Consider the following 20,021-nt stretch of genomic DNA (forward strand, 5'->3'; position numbering starts at 1 on the left):
TACTCCAATGCTTATATTTTTTCATTTAAAGAACATATTTTATTTATTTATAGTTTATAAAGCTTTTTGCAGTAGAATGGAACTTCTGTTATTTAATATGAGTATATAATCTTTATTTTTTACTAAGAAAGGAGGCACTAATATGTGTTGTTAATCAAATACTCTTTTGCCCACCTAAGCATTTACACGTGCTTTGCAGCACTTTTAAAGGTTCCACTTGATCCACAGTGACTGCATCAGCTAAATCAAAGGAATCCTGTTCCATGGCTTAAAACTTTGCACAGTATTAAAAGGCAGGCTGTATCATATGATTTGAATATGATTATTTACCAGACTATTTATTAAATGCTCACATATCTGTCAAAGCAATTAATCCCATGTCAGCTGTTCTCTAGGGCAACAACAAAGATGATGTCAATAACATACAACAAACTCAACTGGGTCATAAAAGGCACTGTAGCCAGTTACATCAAATATCTAGACAACCCCTTCAGTTAAGAATAAGATGCAGGATAAAATTTTAAGAAATTTCTGGAACACAAAGAAGAACTTAATGTGCAAAGAATCACTTCATATTTCAGAAGTTCTTTTTCTATGTCCTTTTTTATGTTTTTAAAGCATAAATATCTCTAATATATCATATATATCTCTATATAGATTATATATATATACTCCTAATCAAGCAGTGATTAAAATAGAGCTCTTCAGTTAGACTTTTTTTTCAAAGCTTTCTTCCCATGTTCATCTGCTAGCATACAACAACGTATATGAGAAAGGGAACGTTGAGTAATGTTCTTAGTGAGCAACAGAATACTGTAATAAGAAATAACATGTAATAGAAGTCACAAGAATAAATGAATATTCAGTAGGGAATGTGGAAGCATATATGCTTGAAAAAATAAACGTAAAAAGAGGTAACAAATATCACTTTTTAAAGTGTGGCAAATGGTTTGTAACATTTCTACTTTATAACACTCATAAGTAAGCACTGCTTCTGTTAATTTTTTGTCAGGTATTTTAGTATTAAGGAAATGTTTTAACAAGATTTTTACAGCTTGATTAAAGATGAAGATGGCTAAATTCACAACTGAATTTCAACAAGCAACAATTTCAGAAACTGATAAGCGTATGCAAATAAAGAATGAGATTTTAACATACATCAAATTGACTTCAAAGTACTACTAGGAAATAATTTTTACAACCACCACCTAAGGTATAGAAAATTATTATTTCGAAGTAGCAAACACAATTGTAATTGTGGTTTACTTTCCAATATCAGGAGTTCACAGAGACAATATGAATTATTGTAGTTTCTACAACAATTTTTCTGGAAGGATCTTTACATGTTCCTCTTCTGAGTTCTCTCTCCTAATAAGAATCAAAGAGAACAAAATACCAGAAATTATCTCAAGAGAGTTGTATTTCTTTTTGCTTCATCCCAGAGGAACAAAAGTCCTCTGCATCAGCTAGAAATAATCTTCTACTATGTGAAAAGCCAATAGCGGAGATTCAGGTACTATAGATTTCTCTTCACAGTTCCATTCCTCTGAATTTAGTTTTCTAAATCACTGGGGGCTTTTTTACAATTTTACTCCTAGAGTAAAAAAAACACCAACCCCCCCCTAAAACACCTTAGTAATTTATGCTAATGCTTTCCCAATGCATGATTTTTCCTAGCATATGTTATCTAGTACTTGATTCACATCCAATTTAAGTTTTCCAAGCACTTAAACTAATTATAATTGTAATTCCAACCATTTTAAAATCAAAATTCTGTCTTAAAAACCATGATAGATAATGATATGTCATAACAGTCTCAAATTGCCAAGAATCTTCAGACATTATCATTTCATGACTGATCTCAGAGCATGCTAAAGGTTACATGTGCTGGCCCAAAGTTTTAATTTTTTGTATCATTTATTTTCCTCTGATTTTCAGACAACACTTGAAAAAACACACTTAATTTCCTTATTCTAGTCAGATGACTGACAGAGCCTTGATAATTACAGTCACACTCTCCTTGATGTTTATATCTGTTAAATCTGTAGGCTTTTAACAGTCTACAGAACAACACAGGTGTTTCAACTAGGACATGCATATTTAACTTGCTTAATCTTTTCTCATAAATTATTCCCTTACTCTCCAAATCACTTTTCATGCAGTTTTCTAAATTTACTCTAATTTCCCTATCAAGCATCAATCTTGAAACGTTGATCGATAACGAGCAACTCAGTCTTGTTGGAATCAACTTCTTCTAAATTACAGGAAGATACCAGGTATTGAATGTATGATTCCTCAGGAGTAAACACTATGCCTCAAAATTTTGGTGACAGGATCAGCCTGTATTAATTTGTATTCACTTGCAAATATGATTACTTACATTGAAATGGGATGGAGTGCCAAATACTCAGTGGATTGATAAAGAATGATATATAACAGGGAATATGCAGGAAAGGATGGTATTAATACTTCTCTCATTTAAAAGTTTTTAAGTTTAAAGCAGAACTAGTATATACACAGAGCGAACAGGATATTCATATACCTGTACTTAAAAAGTTAAAAACATGAAAGAAAGTAGTAGAAAGGGATTCACCTTGGAAGAAAAATTGAATATGCCGTATACATAAAAATAAAGTGGAATTTATAGAATTGACTAGCATACCCATATTGGCTTATGGCAATGAACAAAGGTAACAGCATCTGTGAAAATGTGATGGAACAGGCAAATAATCAACCTGGCAAATTTGCATCCTGACTTAAGGCAATCTGGCTTATTAGAGAAGAAAAATCCTGTGCAGTGTATACCCTCAATAAAATCTTACGTCAAATCCATAACTTGTTGGTCTGTAACCACTCAAAATTTCATGGATGCAGTGCTGCTTCTCCAAGATTTAAGCTAAAAAAGTACAACAGTTTAATTCTTCTCATAAAAAAATACCATATAAGAACTACAGAAAATGACACAGGTCTCATAACATGAAACAGCTGCCATTTTACAGAGAGAAAACATGAGAGCTAGATGAAGGGCTGAATTTTAGTCATGTATCTGTATGGATCAAAGTACTGTTTGTGGCACAGATGCCACAATTAATAAAAATGCATGGGATTCTATCCAGATAATGAAAAATGAGAAACACTGAACTCTTCACTTTCCAATACAATTATGCAGCCAATGTATGCAGCCTGGAGTAAGGTGAAGTTTTTCCTCATATTCAGAAGGAACTTCTGTTCCACAAACTTCAGGTTGTGCCTGTTGCCCCTTGCCCTGTCGCTGGGCACTACTGAAAGGAGCCTGGCCCCGTCCTCTTGACACTCGCCCTTAAGGTATTTGTAGACATTGCTAAGATCTCCTCTCATCTTCTCCTCCCCAGGCTAAACAGCCCCAGCTCTCTCAGCCTTTCCTCATACGGGAGATGCTCCAGTCCCCTGATCACCTTCACAGCCTCCGCTGGCCCCTCTCCAGTAGCTCCCCGTCTCTTGAACTGGGGAGCCCAGCACTGGACATGACACTCCAGATGTGGCTTCACCAGGGCAGAGTAGAGGGGGAGGATCACCTCCCTCAACCTGCTGGCCCCACTCCTCCTAACACACCCCAGGGTACCATTGGCCTTCTTGGCCACCAGGGCACACTGCTGGCCCATGGGCAACTTGCTGCTCACCAGAACTCCCAGGTCCTTCTCCACAGAGCTGCATTCCAACAGGTCAGCCCCAACCTGTACTAGTGCATGGGGTTGTTCCTCCCCAGGTGTAGGACCTTACACTTGCCTTTGTTGAACTTCATTCGGTTCCTCTCTGCCAAAGATCTCACTGAATGGCAGCACAGCCTTCTGGTGTGTTTGTCACTCCTCCCAGTTTTGTATCATCAGCAAACTTTCTTATTCCATCATAGAAAGCTATCAGATTGGTCAGGCATGGTTTCACCTCGGGGAATCCATATTAACTGTTCCTGATAACATTCTTTTCCTCCTCATGCTTAGAAGTGACCTCCAAGATGAGCTGTTCTGCCACCTTCCTAGGGATGGAGGTGGGGCTCACTGGCCTGTAGTTTCCTGGGTCATCCTCCTTGCCCTTTTTGAAGACTGGAGTGATGTTGGCTTTCTTCCAGTCCTCACACACCTCTTCTGTCCTCCATGACCTTTCAAAGATGATGGAGAATGGCTTGGCAATAACAGCTGCCAGCTTCCTCAGCACTCGGGAGCGTATCACATAAGGCCCCGTGGATTTGTGGGTGTCAGGTTTGCTTAAGTGCTCTTTAACACGATCCTCCTCGACCAAGGAAAATCTTCCTTTCTCCAGGCTTCCTCTTTTGCCTTGAGGGTCTGCGAAACCAGAGGGCCGTCCTTGGCAGTGAAGTCTGAAGCAAAGGCGGCATTCAGTAACTCTGCCTTTTCTGTGTCCTTCATCACCAGGGCACCCACCTCATTCTGCAGGAGGCCCATGTTTTCCCTAGTCGCTCTTTTCCTACTGATGTACTTGAAGAAGCCCTTCTTCTTGTCCTTGACATCCCTTGCCAGATTTAATTCCAAATAGACCTTAGCCTTCCTCATCACCTCTCTGCATGCTCTGACCACACCCTTATTTCTTCCCAAAAGGCCTGTCCCTTTTTCCACATCCCGTAAACTTCCTTCTTCTATTTGAGTTTTGACAGAAGTGCCTTCTCATCCACACAGGTGTCCTGTCCCTTTTGTTTGATTTCTTACTCACAGGGATAAACCGATCTTGAGTTTGGAGGAAGTGATGCTTGAATGTTAGCCACCTCTCTTAGACCACCCTCTATCTTCCAGAGCCCTAACCCAAGGGATTCCTCCAAGTAGGTCCTTGAAGAGGCCAAAGTTAGCTCTCCTGAAGTCAAGTGTTGCAATGCTATTTATCGCCCTACTCTTCCTCATGGAGATACGACTGAAGTAAGTATTACAATTCATACTAAAATGTAAGAAATTATGCTGTCATTTAAGAAAAAGGGAGAAAGAATAAAAAAGAAAGACTAGATTGTAAAATGCTTATATCTTTTTAGGTGGAGAAACCCCAAAACTGTATGGTAGGAGCAATCTTACTATAGCAAGTTTATTAACACAATTAACCCGAAGAACTGTTACTCAGAAGAAAAGGCTTTAAACATAGTCACTCACTTTGTATCCCAGGTTTTCTTTTATACACTTAAGTTTCTAAAAAATTCTGCACAGCAGCACATGTTCAATTTCACCAAAGTCAATTTCAGACAGAACTGACTCTAGTTTGTCAGAGATCTTGCCATCTTACTAGGCCTAAGGATTCAACATGCCTTTTGTGTGTATGCATATGTTCTAAGCACACATCATCTTTGTGATATATTTTCCTTGGTTTTGTGGGTTTGTCTCTAAAAAAAAAAATCAAATAAACTATTTGGTATATATGTCTTTTGGAGTTAATACTGCATATAAAGAGCTACAAGTTTTACCTTCTTTTAATATTTTTCTTATACGCTTGTCAGAAAAGCTACATTACATCCTATCAGATTAAGAAATCAAGATGGTAAAACAATGAAATATGAAGAGGTTCACTGAACGTCTTTATAATAAGAAACTCTCATCAGCAGACTCAGGAGAATTATTGTATTGTCTTCTGCCATCTCAGTGTGGTTACTGTGTGCGAGTCATTTATAGTCCATTAACAAGGGCCAGTGTCTCAGCAGGGGTAGACCGAAGTGAATGAAGCTGTACTATATTATAACTGCTAAGCATCTGTTACTGAGTGTTTAAGTCAGTTATTTCCAAATGGTGATTTAATTACTGAGTTATGTCCTTTTTTTTTTTTCTGATCATACATGTAAGAATGAGCATTCTCAAATGTTTTGAAATTAGTCATAATTTCTTTTTTAATGTGATCTGCATTTAGGGATTCAAAATGCAGATGAAAAAAATTATGGTAGAAAATTATACTATAACTGATTAAGCTAATTCAGCTACTCCAGAGGTATGCATTTCAAATCATATAGTTGTTCCTAATAATCAGAGCAAATGATAATGTGATCAGTCACAAAGATGATGCAGTCAGAGCACCCTGTTACACAGTCACTTTGTTCCCCTTAAGATTTCATTCTCCTCTTTCAAAAATCTTGGAATGAGAATGACCCACTTCCAAACTTCACAAGTGGAAACATCTCTATGCCAGCTTATAATAGATCAGTTATTCACTGACCTGACCTGTTCTGAGAAAGGTCTTTTTCTCTTCCTTGGTTAGAAAAGTAGCTGTCAGAAGGATATATTTAAACAGACGTTTTTATAAATTTATGCTCCTCTTGGCTACCCATTGAAGCTCATACACTAATTTCTTCAGGTGTACATTGTGGTTAAACTGTTGATAACTGCAATTCTTATTTCAGATTTGGGAAAGACAGGATTAAATTCTTCAGAAAGATTTGGGATCAAATGCTATACTGTAGCCAGAAAAATGTTAAATCTGGGGGGCAGCTGAAAGCATGAAGAACCTTTCTACCCAATTTGTTTCTGCCCTTTTTACCACCTGGTGGTCATCTCAGAAAAGCACTGACTTACCCACTTAGAAAACTAAAAAACTCATGCAATTCAGCTGAAACAGACCAACAACATGCAGAATTTTAGTAAATACATAGGAGTTTGCTTAGCAACTTAGCCATTTTGTAGAAGGATCTGAAGTAATTTTAAGCACAAGTTACTACTGTACACAAAATTCCATACTACCTTTTTCCTCCCCCTTAGTTAGGATAGTCCTTTAGTGGTTTTATACAGCCACACTCCTTTTTTTCAGAATTTATTGTAGTGAAGACATATGGCTTGTTTAGTTAAAAAAAAAACATTTCAGTGACTTGGACTGTGATACCTGAAATAACAAAACAGATGAAATAGAGGCCTAAATTTGCTACAAATTCTCTGAAGGTTCAGGTTACGCCTACCTTTGTGAGTGAATAATGTGTGAAAGCCAGCAACTGCAACACTAATTCAGAAAAGACAGTCACAGAATCAAGCTTCACAGAATTTGTGTGTGATTTGATGTTTTTGCTCCATGGAAAGCTAAAACTATATTAGGTAAGTAAATCCTTATCCGATTAGCAAAAGTCTTATAATCAATGTAATTATGAAACAATTGTAATTATGAATGCAGAGCTAACTTCTATAATCCTGTGTTTTGTCTAGGTGCCTGTCTTCTAATTTATGTAGTTCTCTCTTAAATGGATGAAAGAGGTCTCTAACTTTCTTTCTGGTGATCAGAAACAAAGGATCATCTTTGTGCCTGTTGTTTATGGCAACAAAGATATTTATTGTTGGATGATCCCCTCCCAGTGGCTAACGCACATGTTGGAAAGCATATTTTTTAACAATACATAAAAGAGTCCCTTAAAGGAAAAAAACCAATACTGTTGGTAATGCATCAACTACAGGAGGTAAAATAGAGGGTTTTTTTCTTCCACTTATGAATACTGTAGTATAAAATGTATATATGAATTTTTACAAAATAGTAATAATTATTCAAACAATATATGTAAATAAGTATCAGAAGGACACTGCTTGCTTTTTAGAAATAGAACAGAAAATGAGCAATACATCTAAAGATTATTGTAGGTGCATTGAGGGTAGAAAAGAAGTAAAAACAAGTAAATATAAAGTGACTATGTTTTCAAGGGGAGAGAGATATTTTTGTGGCAAATCCGCTATGAAGATCAGTAGCAAGATAATGTTGACACTAAAACATAATTTTTAAATTCACACTTACCATCTATTGAGATAAACAGAGCTTATGAATTCTGTCAGTCTCATCTAAAAAAAAGACCAACTTGCATGCCTTTACATTTCTTTCTTTTGATTTTGAGTTTTCTTAGAAGCATTAAAGACTGGGAACCTGTTGGTTGTTTGTTAAGAGCAAGTGCCTTTCAGGAAATACAAGGAGTGGCTATAAAAAAATATTACCTGATGTATAAATATCTAAGTGCCCAACTGTTTTGAAAAGTAAATAATTGCGAATCATCACATAAAAAGAAACTTTTTATTTTTGCAAGCTAACTAACTATCTTGTATCCACAATGTAAATGAAGGTCTCCAAATAACAGCAAATAGTTAATAGTTGCATCATCTATGTGGGTTCTGCCCAATGAACATTCCAGAACAATTTAAGCAAAGGCTTAAGCTAATTGTCTTCGCTGTTTTCTTTTGAACTAGTGTACTAACTTGACCCGATTCCTCCTGTCCCCCACACTCCTGGACTCAAACTCCTACAGCCCCAATGGGCATGCAGAACCATACTTTAACTTCATCTACTTCAAATTTCCTATGGCAAAAAAGCCCTACAAGTCTTTAGCTGGGACCAGTATTATTTTAACATTTCCATTAATGACACAGACAGTGGGACTGAGTTTAACTCTTTAAATGTCATGTCATGAAATTCCTGAACTAATTGTAATTTCTGAATATTTAGTAATCCTCAAAGGTTTCCTCCTCATGAACTTGTCCAGTCTACTTTTGAAACCATGTAAAGTAACCACAGTAAGCTGTACAGATTTACTGCATATGGTATGAAGAACCATTACCCTTGGCTCAGTTGGCTTCATCTTTGGCATCCCAGTTACCGTATTAGACACTGACCACCTAATTCCTACCCATCATCTCTATTTCATTCTCTTCTTTGCAGATCTCTATTACACCATCACATAGTTATTTTCTTTATAGCTTGAAGGTTCATTTCACAGATGACAAATCACTTTTTAATCTATAAAAATTCTGCCCTCCTAGTTCGATTCAGAAAAAAAAAAAAAAAAAGAAAAAAGACTGAGGTGTATGGATTTACAACTACTTTTTCATGGTGCAAAATCCGGGTTTTGCATTTCTTCCTATTGACAATTTGCTTTGTCAAGGATGAAAAGGGAAAAATAGAATATCAATACAGCTTTGTATGCAGACCTAAAAACTACTCATCATTCTTAGTAAGTACATCTAATTTGTCACAATTCATTAGTCATTCAATAACTGCTATGAAACTGGAAGGAATATTTGCCATACAGCAGCATTTCGCAAAAGCAAGGATCCAACATACAACTAAGCACATTTGATAAAACGTTCCTGTGAAATAACTAACACAAAGATTCTTTTGTCTGGTTATTGTGCTAAAACATGCTCAATATTGGCTGATGCTAGCACAAAAATGACTATGTCTAGTCTTACAAAGAAATTTGTATTGCAGCTCCTATAAACCAGCTTGTTCACAAAGAGGAAAAACAAGAGTTCTCCTCCTTTCTTTCAAAACTAAGGTGCACAGTATCAGACTGAGTTATTCTTTGTTTCAGATAAATATCCCTGCTTTAACTTTGAAATGAGAAAAAGGCATTACATTAGAGAATGTATTTTTTAAAAAACAAAACTTAGTAAACTTTTGAAAGATTTACAAGCTAAAGATGCAGATTGTTTCCTTTTCCTCTTCAAAAAGTTTTTTAGTAGAGAAAATCATTGAAAGAAAGAAAAGAAAAAAGGAACAGTGTATAGACAAAGTGCAGGTAAAACAGTTAACACTTGGGGATCTCACTAGGCTTTTAGACTTAGAAAATCTGGAACATCTTGGTTGCTGTTAAGCACATTGTCAAAAGAAATCAGCAGCTGAACTCAGAAATGGTGGGGGCATTTCCAGGCTATTTAAATAAAAGATTAGTTTTAATGGCAATTGCTCTCTAGAATTATTGGAATTTTTTTGTTGTTGTTTTATACCTTTATCAATAGTTTTATTCTGTTGATCACTCTCTAAAAAAAGGGCTGAGACCCACCGAAATTTTTACATGTGCATTAAGAATGTTTACAGTCCCTCTTGGATTTATGCCCAATGTGTGTTGCTGACTGTTTGAATGCCAGTTCTTTTAAAAAGGTCCAGATTGTTTATGCAGTCTCAAGTCGTTCCTCTTTATAAACACATAATAAGTCTTCTCTCATTCATTAATTTAATAAAAAGTCACTCAGACATCATGCATGAGACATATCTACACAGGAATAATTTTGTTTAATGTGAATCTTCCCCTTTTGTATGTTGCTGTTAAACATCAAGCTAGATATTCCCCTGTATAGGAACTAAGTTTTGATGTTCTTACTCCAATTTTATTTAGGCCAAGTTTACGTTAATGTCACTAATTAAAAAACAATTATACTCTCCATTCCCATATGCTCTGTACCTATGAGGAATGAAAACCAAGTAAGGATTAAGTAGTAATGCCCTTGCTCAGAAGGTACACAGCACATTAAACATATTTCATGTCTTAAATTACTTCTACTCCCTCAATGTGTTCTTAAGATTCCATCTCTAGGTTTCACTGTGTTTTGTAATACTCCTTTTGTGCGCTGACGATGGGCTCTTCAGCCTTCAGCAACTGGTGGCTGACTTCCTAGGTAAAGCAACACTCAGAGGTATATGCACAAGTATATCAATAATATTCTAGTTCATTTCTGATTCTTAGAGGGATAGTTGTAGATACATGTGAAGTATATAAGCCATAAAGCTCAGATTTAGCATATTTATAATATATTGACTATTAGAGAATTATGACATATAATCCTGTTCTCAAATCCTCCTGCAGATTACCTTTTTATTCATCTTATCTCAGTAATTGCACATCCCTCTTCTATTGTCTTTGTCAACCTCATTTCACAATAACCACTGGTGTTACTATAGCCGCTACACTAATCAAACTGAGAATTCTAAACCACTAATTTTAAGAAATATTTCATGTACTTTGCAACATTTTTACCCCTTTTCCCAAAGAATCAAAGTGACAATTCTGACTTCTATCTTAACTGTAAATATCTTAAATTGATCAAGTGTGGGTTTTAGAAAACACCTAGAGCTTTAACCATGCAAAACTCTTAACTCAAGATATGTATATCATATCCTGGTCCCATCAAAAAAAACATGGCCAGCAGGTTCAGGGACATGATTCTACCCCTCTACTCTGCTCTGGTGAGATCCCACCTGGACTACTGCATCCATCTCTGGAGACAGACATGGACCTGCTGGACCAGGTCCAGAGGAGGGCCAGAAAAATGATCAGAGGGATGGAACACCTCTCTCTTATGAGGAAAAGCTGAGAGAGTTGGGGTTGTTCAGCCTGGAGAAGTGAAGGCTCCAAGCAGACCTCACTGCAGCCTTTCAGTACTTAAAGGGCCTTAGAAGAAAGACAGGGACAGACATTTTAGTAGGGCCCATCACAATAGGACAAGGTGTAATGGCTTTAAACTAAAAGTGTGTAGATTCAGAGTAAATATGAGGAAGAATTTTTTTACAGTGAGGCAGTGAAACACTGGAACAGGTTGCCCAGAGAGGTAGTAGATGCCCCACCCCTGGAAACATTCAAGGTCAGGCTGGACAGGGCTCTGAGCAACTTGATCTAGTTGAAGATGTCCCTGCTCATTGCAGCAGGGTTGGACTAGATGGCCTTTAAAGGTCCCTTCCAATCCAAGGAATTGACAGATGCATAGAGGGTACAGGAACTTTAAATATATTATTTCTAGAGGAAGAGATGTACCAACAAGAAGCACATCACAGTCACCTGAATCTGGTTACAATAATATGGACCTCAGACATACCTTGAAAAACTCAAGAAAATCATACTCTGTAACTTAACTTTATACTGCCTGTGAAAAAACGTAATTCTGTTTAGTGCAGCTACAATTTTCCAAGCTATCCAGAAACCTAAAACAAAAGTCTGAAAGCATTAAAAAAAGGAAAATTGAAAGTTATATCAAATAGAAAGTGACGTGTTAGAAGAAGAAGGGAGTATGAAGGGTCAAAATGCAATTTTCAGACAGTGAAACTAAACACTATAAAAACTTATAGACAGTACTTAACTAATACACCAATAAAATTGTTACAAAAGTTTTATAACTCAATACAGTAAAGGTGGCATCTGTGTGATACAAGAGAGCCTTGCATAAAGCCTGTAGTTCCAAAGCCTTTTCTCTATGAAGCAGAAGGATTTACTACAGGAGATGTCCTAAAACTGCTTTATACAACACCAGTCTTCCTCAGACCCATTTTCCAATTTAAAATAAAAAGAAAAAAAGAAGGGGGGGGTGGGGGGGTGGGGGAGAAGAAAGATAAAGCAGTGTAGAAGAGGTGCCATCTATTTCAGCTGTCCTGTCTTTGTCCACTCCTGTCTATCATTGTATGAGTGAAGATCAGTGAAGATTTAAATCATGGTTCTGTTCCTGTGTTTTTAAAGGAGAACTACAACATTTTGGATAACAAAAACTGTTGTGCTAGAAAGTATCTATATAACCCTATAACATACTTTTGTCTATGGAATCAGCAGAGTGACTATGATCATACTAAGCATCATTAAAGGGTTTATTCTTTTATTCTTTACAAAGGCAATATTAAAGGCTCCTTCATGGTGCTTATTTGCCAGCTGGGGTTAAACCACAACACACAGAAGTCGCTCATTCACTCCCCCTCTCCCTTGGAGAATTGTGAAAAAGGTAGAACATGTGGGTTGAGATAAGAACAATTTAGTAATTGAAATAAAATAATAACAACAATTGTAATGAAAAGGAGAAAGGGAAAGAGAAATAAAATACAAACAGAAAAAATGGCCACCCGAACGATGCACAATACAATTGCTCACTACCCGCTGACCGATGCCCAGCCAGCCTCCAAGCAGCGATCGCCTGGCCCCAGCCAACTCCTCTAGTTTATATACTCAGCATGATGTTCTATGGTATGGAATATCCCTTTGGCTAGTTCAGGTCAGCTGTCCTGGAGGTATTTCCTCCCAGTTTCTTGTGTCCCTCCGGCCTTCTCGCTGGAAGGACCTAACAAACTGAAAAGTCCTTGACTTGGTATAAACATTACAAGTAAAACCATCAGTGCACTATCAACAGTATCCTCATACTAAATCCACTAAACACAGCATTGTACTGGCTACTGAAAAGAAAATTAACTCTAACGCAACTGAAACCAGGACACTGTGTTACCTGATAATTTATTTTACAAGGTAAAGCAACTACTTTGTTCTTTACAGTTAGTGGGGAATAGTTATTTAATATTTATCTTTATTTCCTTAACAACTGAAGGGGAAAACCAGCAACTCAAGTGAGATTTGTCCTGTCCTGAGATAAAATGCATGAATCGTGTCAGATGAACAGTCCTCTAGAAGTGTGTAGTTAGCTCCACTGTTTGTAAAAGGCTTGGGTGCAGACACCTGCATTATAAGTATGTGAAGCAGATTATACGAATCTTGGTCTTTTACATCAGGTTTTCTATTTTATTACAAAAAGTACTACCTATAAAAGCCCCTTAATCAGTTAATCTTCATAAAATGTCAAAAACCTCTGACAAGGTCTTTAAGTAAAACTGCTGTTCTGTGTAACCTAAATCTGTAACACCACCTATAATCTGCTTTAAGTTGCTATTTTTCATGTACAAGTCACAGAGTTGAGTGGAGGTAGTAGGCTTTGCTATGAAATCATCAAATCCTTGATATCCTGACTCTCATGCATTTATTTTGGGGTTTTTTTGCTTTACTTAGGAAAACAACAGAAAGACTTTAAGAAATTTATTTTACTTTCAACAGTGTTACTTGTAAAAGCTGCTTTATAAATGCTGATGTTGTACAAGCTGTAATAAAGTTGTTTGCTACTCCTATATTTTAACCTTAGGCAAGTTTAAAGCTATTGTATACATTACTACATAAACTCTAACTGCAGTAAAAGACAAAGACTACCATATGATTCTGCTCTTTCCATTTATCCACAGATCTTACAGACTTCAATGAGTTTCTTTGATACAACTCCCACTGGCAGACTAATGAAGCTTTTTTTCTAATAATATGGATGAACTGGATGTAAGCCTTCCATTTCATGCTGGGAATTTTTTGCAGCAGTTTCAATTCTTTATTCTTGCCAAAATAGCCCTTGTTTTTCCTTTTCTGCTAATTGCAGTTGCTATCACAGCTATTATTTCTGGGTTTTTCTTTTTAAGTTGACATACTATTCTTTCAAGATATTTTAAGCGATTTGAATTACCCTTTTTTTTGACCTACAGAGATTCATAGTGTATGTTTTTGTATTTTATTCTTAAACTCCAATTTTGCAGATTCTTTTATAAAGGCTTATCAGAAGCTGAGAACTGTAGAACGAAGTATCTTAAATAGCAAGCACATCCAGCATGGCAAGCTGTCAATTATTATGTGGTTTTTGTATAAAGTGCTGCGTTCAGGCTTTGGTAAAACCATTTTTTGCTGAATGTAGCCAAGTCTCTTTATCTGTGCAGAGTGTGATTACAGACGTACATGTCAACCACTACTGTTCACCCAGAGTCCTACAGCTAGCAAAGATCCAGAAATAGGCCAGGTTAGCAGGAATGGCAAATTGAAGTGACTGGAAATTCGCTGCTGTAGCACTTAACAGAGAGTATCCAGCAATGCAAGAATTTAGAAAATTCAAAGATACTTTCTCACATTCAACCAGCTCCCCAGAGAACCCAGGGTTTTTTTGAAGGGCATATGCTTGATTAGATGTGTAGCTATTCTTCAAGCTTCTTTCCCCTTCTGCCAGTACCAATTAAAGCACTTTCCTTGTTTTTCATGTATGTTTTGTCATACTTCAATATTAATAATGCATCACTAATGAAAGGACACAAAATAATCTTAAGAGAGATTTTGCAATTTTGCAAAAGAGGGCCTTGCGTTATTTTGTTACTAATGCATCATGAGTACCGAAACTTGACAGGAGATTCTGAACACAAAAAATGTATTAGTAATATTTTTCTATGCCAAAACCTTCAGGGAGGACCTGAGGAGAAAGTAGGTACAGAAATAGCAAGTGTGGCCAGAGTTTTCAACTGACCTGAGATAACCTAAAGGCAACCATTTCAAATACTGGTAGCTACTCCCTCAAACAGGCTTTTAAAGATGTCCTAAGCTAGACTCCTAAAACAGGTGTTTGTTGAAAGTGGAAGTCAGAAGGCTGTCCAAAATTTCTACTACTATGCCAAACCTAGATAAAATTGTTGTTGCTCTGCTCAGGAAATATAGGGACTACTTTCTTGTAGCCTTCAAAGGATTAAATCTTTTTAAAGTAAGAGAGATAAGCCCATAGACTCAGTTTGCTCTAAACTGAAAGCAGAACTCAGCTGATAAGAAAAAGTAAAGCGGAGGCTGGAAGAATATATAGAGTTCTGCGTTCTTGGGACATTCAGGCACAATTTTACAGCACAAATCATCCGAGAACTGTCACTGTACACAGATTGCAAAGTTTCAGTTCAAATCACCTGCATGATGCAGTACCTTTACTAAATTATCAGTTGAGGTTCACACACAGGAGTTTTAATGACACATGGAATTAGTACCTTGTGTTTCCACTGTGTTGCAGGTTTTCTTCTGAGAACTATGCAAGAACTAGCAAGAACAAAAATCAGCAGATCACCACTGCTGTCTCATATAGCCTCCTCTGTGCAAGGTCTCAGTGTAATTCACATTCATGACAAAAAAGAGAACTATCAACCAGTAAGACAGACAACTGAACTTTCTTTGTTTCATTTTTGCTCTTATTTAGATAGGTGCCTTTAAATTCAGCTGTGGATGCTGTAGGCTGTTATCTCCACTGACTTTGATGAAACCTTGATTGAGTGATAAAAGAATTTTTCCATCAAAGATACCATGCCACAAACAGCAAAGATCCTGGAGCTTTTTATATTTAGAAAACGAGCAACCACAGGAATGCTGCTGGTTTCACTACAGACCCTCAAAAGAATTCAACAAACATCATTAAATCAAATCTCACTGTGCCAGTTCTTAAACATAGTACATACTTTTACCTTTGAATTTTAAGCAATCTCTAGAACCCTTTTAAAAAGATAAGGTTCAGTGACTCTCATTAGTGAGTTCTTAAAGCAACAGGTATTGCTGTGTGTATCCTCAGGGAAGCTATCTAAAAAAGCATAGTAAGAAGGTTTGTCCAGAACCCAGCATAACGGAGTAGAGAAAGTACTGTAGTTTAAACTGGTAACCAGAGATCATTAGGCTAATTAAAACATGCTGACCTAACAGGATTCTAAACAGTGAGATATCAATACAGCCAAGGTATGCTGTGCAGATCAGAGGTGCTCTCATTATCTGACAGATATGTTACACAGGGTAGTTTCACATCCATGCAGAAATTTGATTCTCAGAAATAAGAAAAAGACCCTAAACTGCATTATTATATTCAGTTGTAGTCCTTTATACTTGTAAAAATCTCAAATTTGTACACTATTTGCCCCTTCAAGAACTGTGGATCCTATCCAAATACAGTGAAGATATCACATGCACTTCTGTCTGTGTAAGTGAAATTTATAGAGGCCTGTAACAATTTCAGCAAGACAGGATCATTCTTACGAAACTTACCCTCTCCAGAGGTCCCTGGCTAACCTCTTGTTGAATTTGTATACAGAGACAGAAATAAGTTACATAATTATCTTTCCTACATTTGAACAAACTTCAGCTTTGATTTCCATGCTTGCACAGAATTTATCTTTCAATGTGTGTACTGAAGTTTACCCACCTGTCTGCCAGACTTAGCAAACAACAGGTTTATTACCACATTAAATATTGGTCTTCCACATGTGCATTTGCATTCGGTAAAAAGAGAAAAGATCAAGTATGCCCAAGAAGAATGCCTCCCAAACTGGTTTGGTTTAGCTGGAAACAAAGAGTGTCCTTCAGAAAATTCCCCAAGCAGCACATACTAATGCAAATATCTTCATCATAAGGGAGCACAGTAGTAAGAACACCTGACCTGCCAGATTCTGTTCAGAACTTAGTACTTCCCTTACAAAAATGTGGCAATCTAAGCTAATTCTTCGTAAGTTCGTAACCAACATGCCTGCTCAGTAAACGGTGCTTGCACAGTATTTTGAGTGAAAATGTTCATGAAGCTTATGTTTAAAAATCAGCACTTGAACATTTGACATGAAACTTCTACTCAGGTTAAAAACCATTTTATGTAAAACTGAATGTACATTTTTGTTTTCATTTCAGGTTTAAAAAGTTAGCTAATGAAAATGCCAAACACATGCTGTTATTCAACCATGCATTATTCTGGTTTGCAGTTAAAACAGATAACCTGGTGAGCTTTATGACTTTGATTGTGGCATTATTTGTTGTTTTTGCTTGGAGCTCTCCTTCTTTAAGTGCTGCATCAAAATATTTGACATTACCTTATATCATCCAGGTAAAACAAATTATTCACAGGTTAACCTTGCTGTTAAATTATGTTGTCACATGTAATTTCTTATTCTAACCACTGTTTATACCACGCAGTTCAAGACTTTAATTCTCTTGGGCCACATTCTATCCTACTTATATTCAGACAGCATTTTGCAGGCATGCCAAGGTACAGCAACAAAAAGGAGGGGTATAGAAGTCTGTACTTTGCAGAGAGCTCTTGTACAACACAAAGTTATACATGTAGCTAATGTATATGCCATTGTTACTGAATATATATTTCATTTCACATTAATGCCCTTCTATAGCTTATTAAACTCACTTGTAATATCTTCCCAAAATGAGCCTGGAAGAATTTCACTAAGGATAATGCAAAGACTGTATTTTCTTTTTGTATCTGTATCACATTTAGTACAGTATGCCGCAAATCTGATTACTTTGTGTACTGCTAAAAAAAAAAAAAAGTAGCTGTTCTAAACATGGATGTTTAGTGCATGTAAATATAACTGATATTTTTAGAATGCATAAGAAAAATATGAATCTCAGTTTGCTTCACTGAATAAAAGGAATTAGAATTCTTCCTTCAAAATAAATAAAGTGTGTTAGTTTTGTCTTCATCATCATCATTGTACAGTCTCAGGTTAGTGCTTCAAGTTGAGGTTTTTCCAGTTTTTGTTTTAGGGTTTGTTTTGGGAGTTGTTGTTGGTTTTTTTTTAATATTTTTTCTGTCTGCAAGTATTTCAAATCATAATAACAACCTGATATGCAATAAGCATTTTTTCTATCTTGGCCTTTTTTCACCTGTCTTACTTCCATATAAAATTAATAAAAATTCAAACACCTACTCAAAATTAGCATAGAGAAATGAACACACTATAGTAGCATTACTACTTGATTGTCAGTGTTCTTACAATATACATATATTTACTTAAAATTTCACAGTAAACTGTCTATTGCCTTCAATAACTATGCAATATCTCCTTAAAATGAGAAGAGAGGCCAGAAAAACACAGGGCTTCACATCAAACTGTGAAAGATACTTTCCTAGCTGCTGCAGCTTGGCAGTCTCCACAGGCAGTTCTAATAGCTTAGAAATTGCCTCTGGGTCTATCACTGAATTCTATTGTTGATGAGCTTTTGTATTGCTTCATTCTTAAACAGCCTTTTACTTTGATTAGTCACTTCTTTTTCCTCAACAGAGCCATTACAGACAAAAAAGATCAAAAGATGATTTTCCAATAATTATATCAGTGGGTTTTTTTCTTGTTAAATTATGAGTTCTCCAGGTGTGTGTGTGAGAACAGGAACTGAGACAGAATCAAAATTTACTCCAGTTGAAGATATAATGGATTATGTCTTGGCAAGACCTACATGTAGATGTAGCAGCAAGACCACAGTTCATACAGATACTTTAAATTCTGTTAAAAAGTAATAGTATTATTAAAGATACTGTGCATGCTTTAAATAACATTCAGTCTAGAAGCTTCATCTTTAATCACATGCAAACCACAAAGAATGTTGCCTATTCAGCAAGTAACAAGATTATCCTAGCACATTGGTGTTTGTTTGTCCACTCACAGCTGAATGATCATCACAGGTTAAATCAGGTTTTATTATCTTTGGTTAATAAAAAAAGTTTAAGAACTTGTGCATTTTCATGGACATTTATAAACTCTATGAGTAGTGAAACTGGCTAATCCAACATGTAAATTGTCCTGTAACAGCAGAATTAACTGGATAGGGTCAATTTTTACATTGGTCCTCTAATACATCAATGTTCCGTTCTTAAAATTAGAAACCTTCTGAGTAACTTTCAGCAAAATTTCAAAGAATGTCCTTATTTTTAACCATATTTAATATTACTAGTGCACTTATTAACATGTTCAGAGAGCCCAAAAGGAATAAGTAGCATGAACAAATCTCATACACCTTTAAATCATACATGCCTCTCACACATTCCAAATGATCAATGTGTCATAATGATAGGATGGCAAAGAGACATAAATGTTAACATCTTGCAGTCATGCCAATTATAGTCTATTTGTAGGAAACAGAGCACAGATACAGAGTCAGAGGTCTGCCAGCGTAGCTGCCCTCCAAGTATGGCCTGTGTGTGCTAGAAATAACTATTTTTTATATAACATATTTTACAACAATATTTTACATATTTCCTGCAGACAAGTCTTCAGTATGTGTAAGCATTGCTTTGACTAGTAGAGCCAACTGCTGGTTGTGAACGTCTGTACAATTACTTTGCAAGACCTAAGAACAAGATCATCTGTCATTCCTCAATACGCCATTCTGTTCATAGGTACAATAAGGTAATTGGTTTTGTGATTAAACACTCATATTTTTTCCCAAAGGAATACAAACATTTGTAATATTATATTTTTATCTTATGCTAAAATTTCCACTGCTATTAAAGAAGCTTAAAACTCTGAGATGTGAGTACCATTTTTTTTTTCTATTAATAGTTCAGCTAACACTGAGATCCAAACTCATTTACACAGTTCTAAGATGAAGACTGAGTGTGAAAAAACAAATCAAAGCAAATAAAAGGCTGGAGAAAGGAAGTACTAATTCTCATTACAGATTGGAAACAGGGACAGATCAAGTGATGTGGTCAAGACAAAACTGGAAACTATACCTAAATCTCATGATCAATTGGCCTAGGCATCCACAATGCATTACATTTTTTGACAACTATATAAAGCACAAACTATTTTAAAATATTTGAAATAACCTCTTTTTAATAGTGAAATTCTCTTTTAATTATGGATGAGTGAACCATTTTAAAAAGATTTCTCTCTTCAGTAAGAAATATGTCACCATGTAC

The 20,021-nt window shown here is 36.1% G+C and overlaps 2 long non-coding RNA genes across 2 annotated transcripts in view; both read left to right on the forward strand.

The window, feature by feature from the left end:
• Positions 1–12,373, forward strand: part of LOC129737358 (uncharacterized) — a 30,191-nt gene extending 17,818 nt beyond the window's left edge. The window contains exon 3 of the long non-coding RNA XR_008735126.1: positions 12,354–12,373. This is a non-coding gene — a long non-coding RNA (uncharacterized LOC129737358). The remainder of the gene's footprint in view (positions 1–12,353) is intronic.
• Positions 12,374–12,414: 41 nt separating this feature from the next.
• LOC114017381 (uncharacterized) lies at positions 12,415–19,623 on the forward strand. The gene is made up of 2 exons (XR_008735161.1): positions 12,415–12,461; positions 13,738–19,623. It is a non-coding gene; the product is annotated as an uncharacterized LOC114017381 (long non-coding RNA).
• Positions 19,624–20,021: the final 398 nt, after the last annotated feature.

This window comes from Falco cherrug, chromosome 14 (assembly GCF_023634085.1).
Source record: "Falco cherrug isolate bFalChe1 chromosome 14, bFalChe1.pri, whole genome shotgun sequence".
Lineage (NCBI taxonomy): Eukaryota > Metazoa > Chordata > Aves > Falconiformes > Falconidae > Falco > Falco cherrug.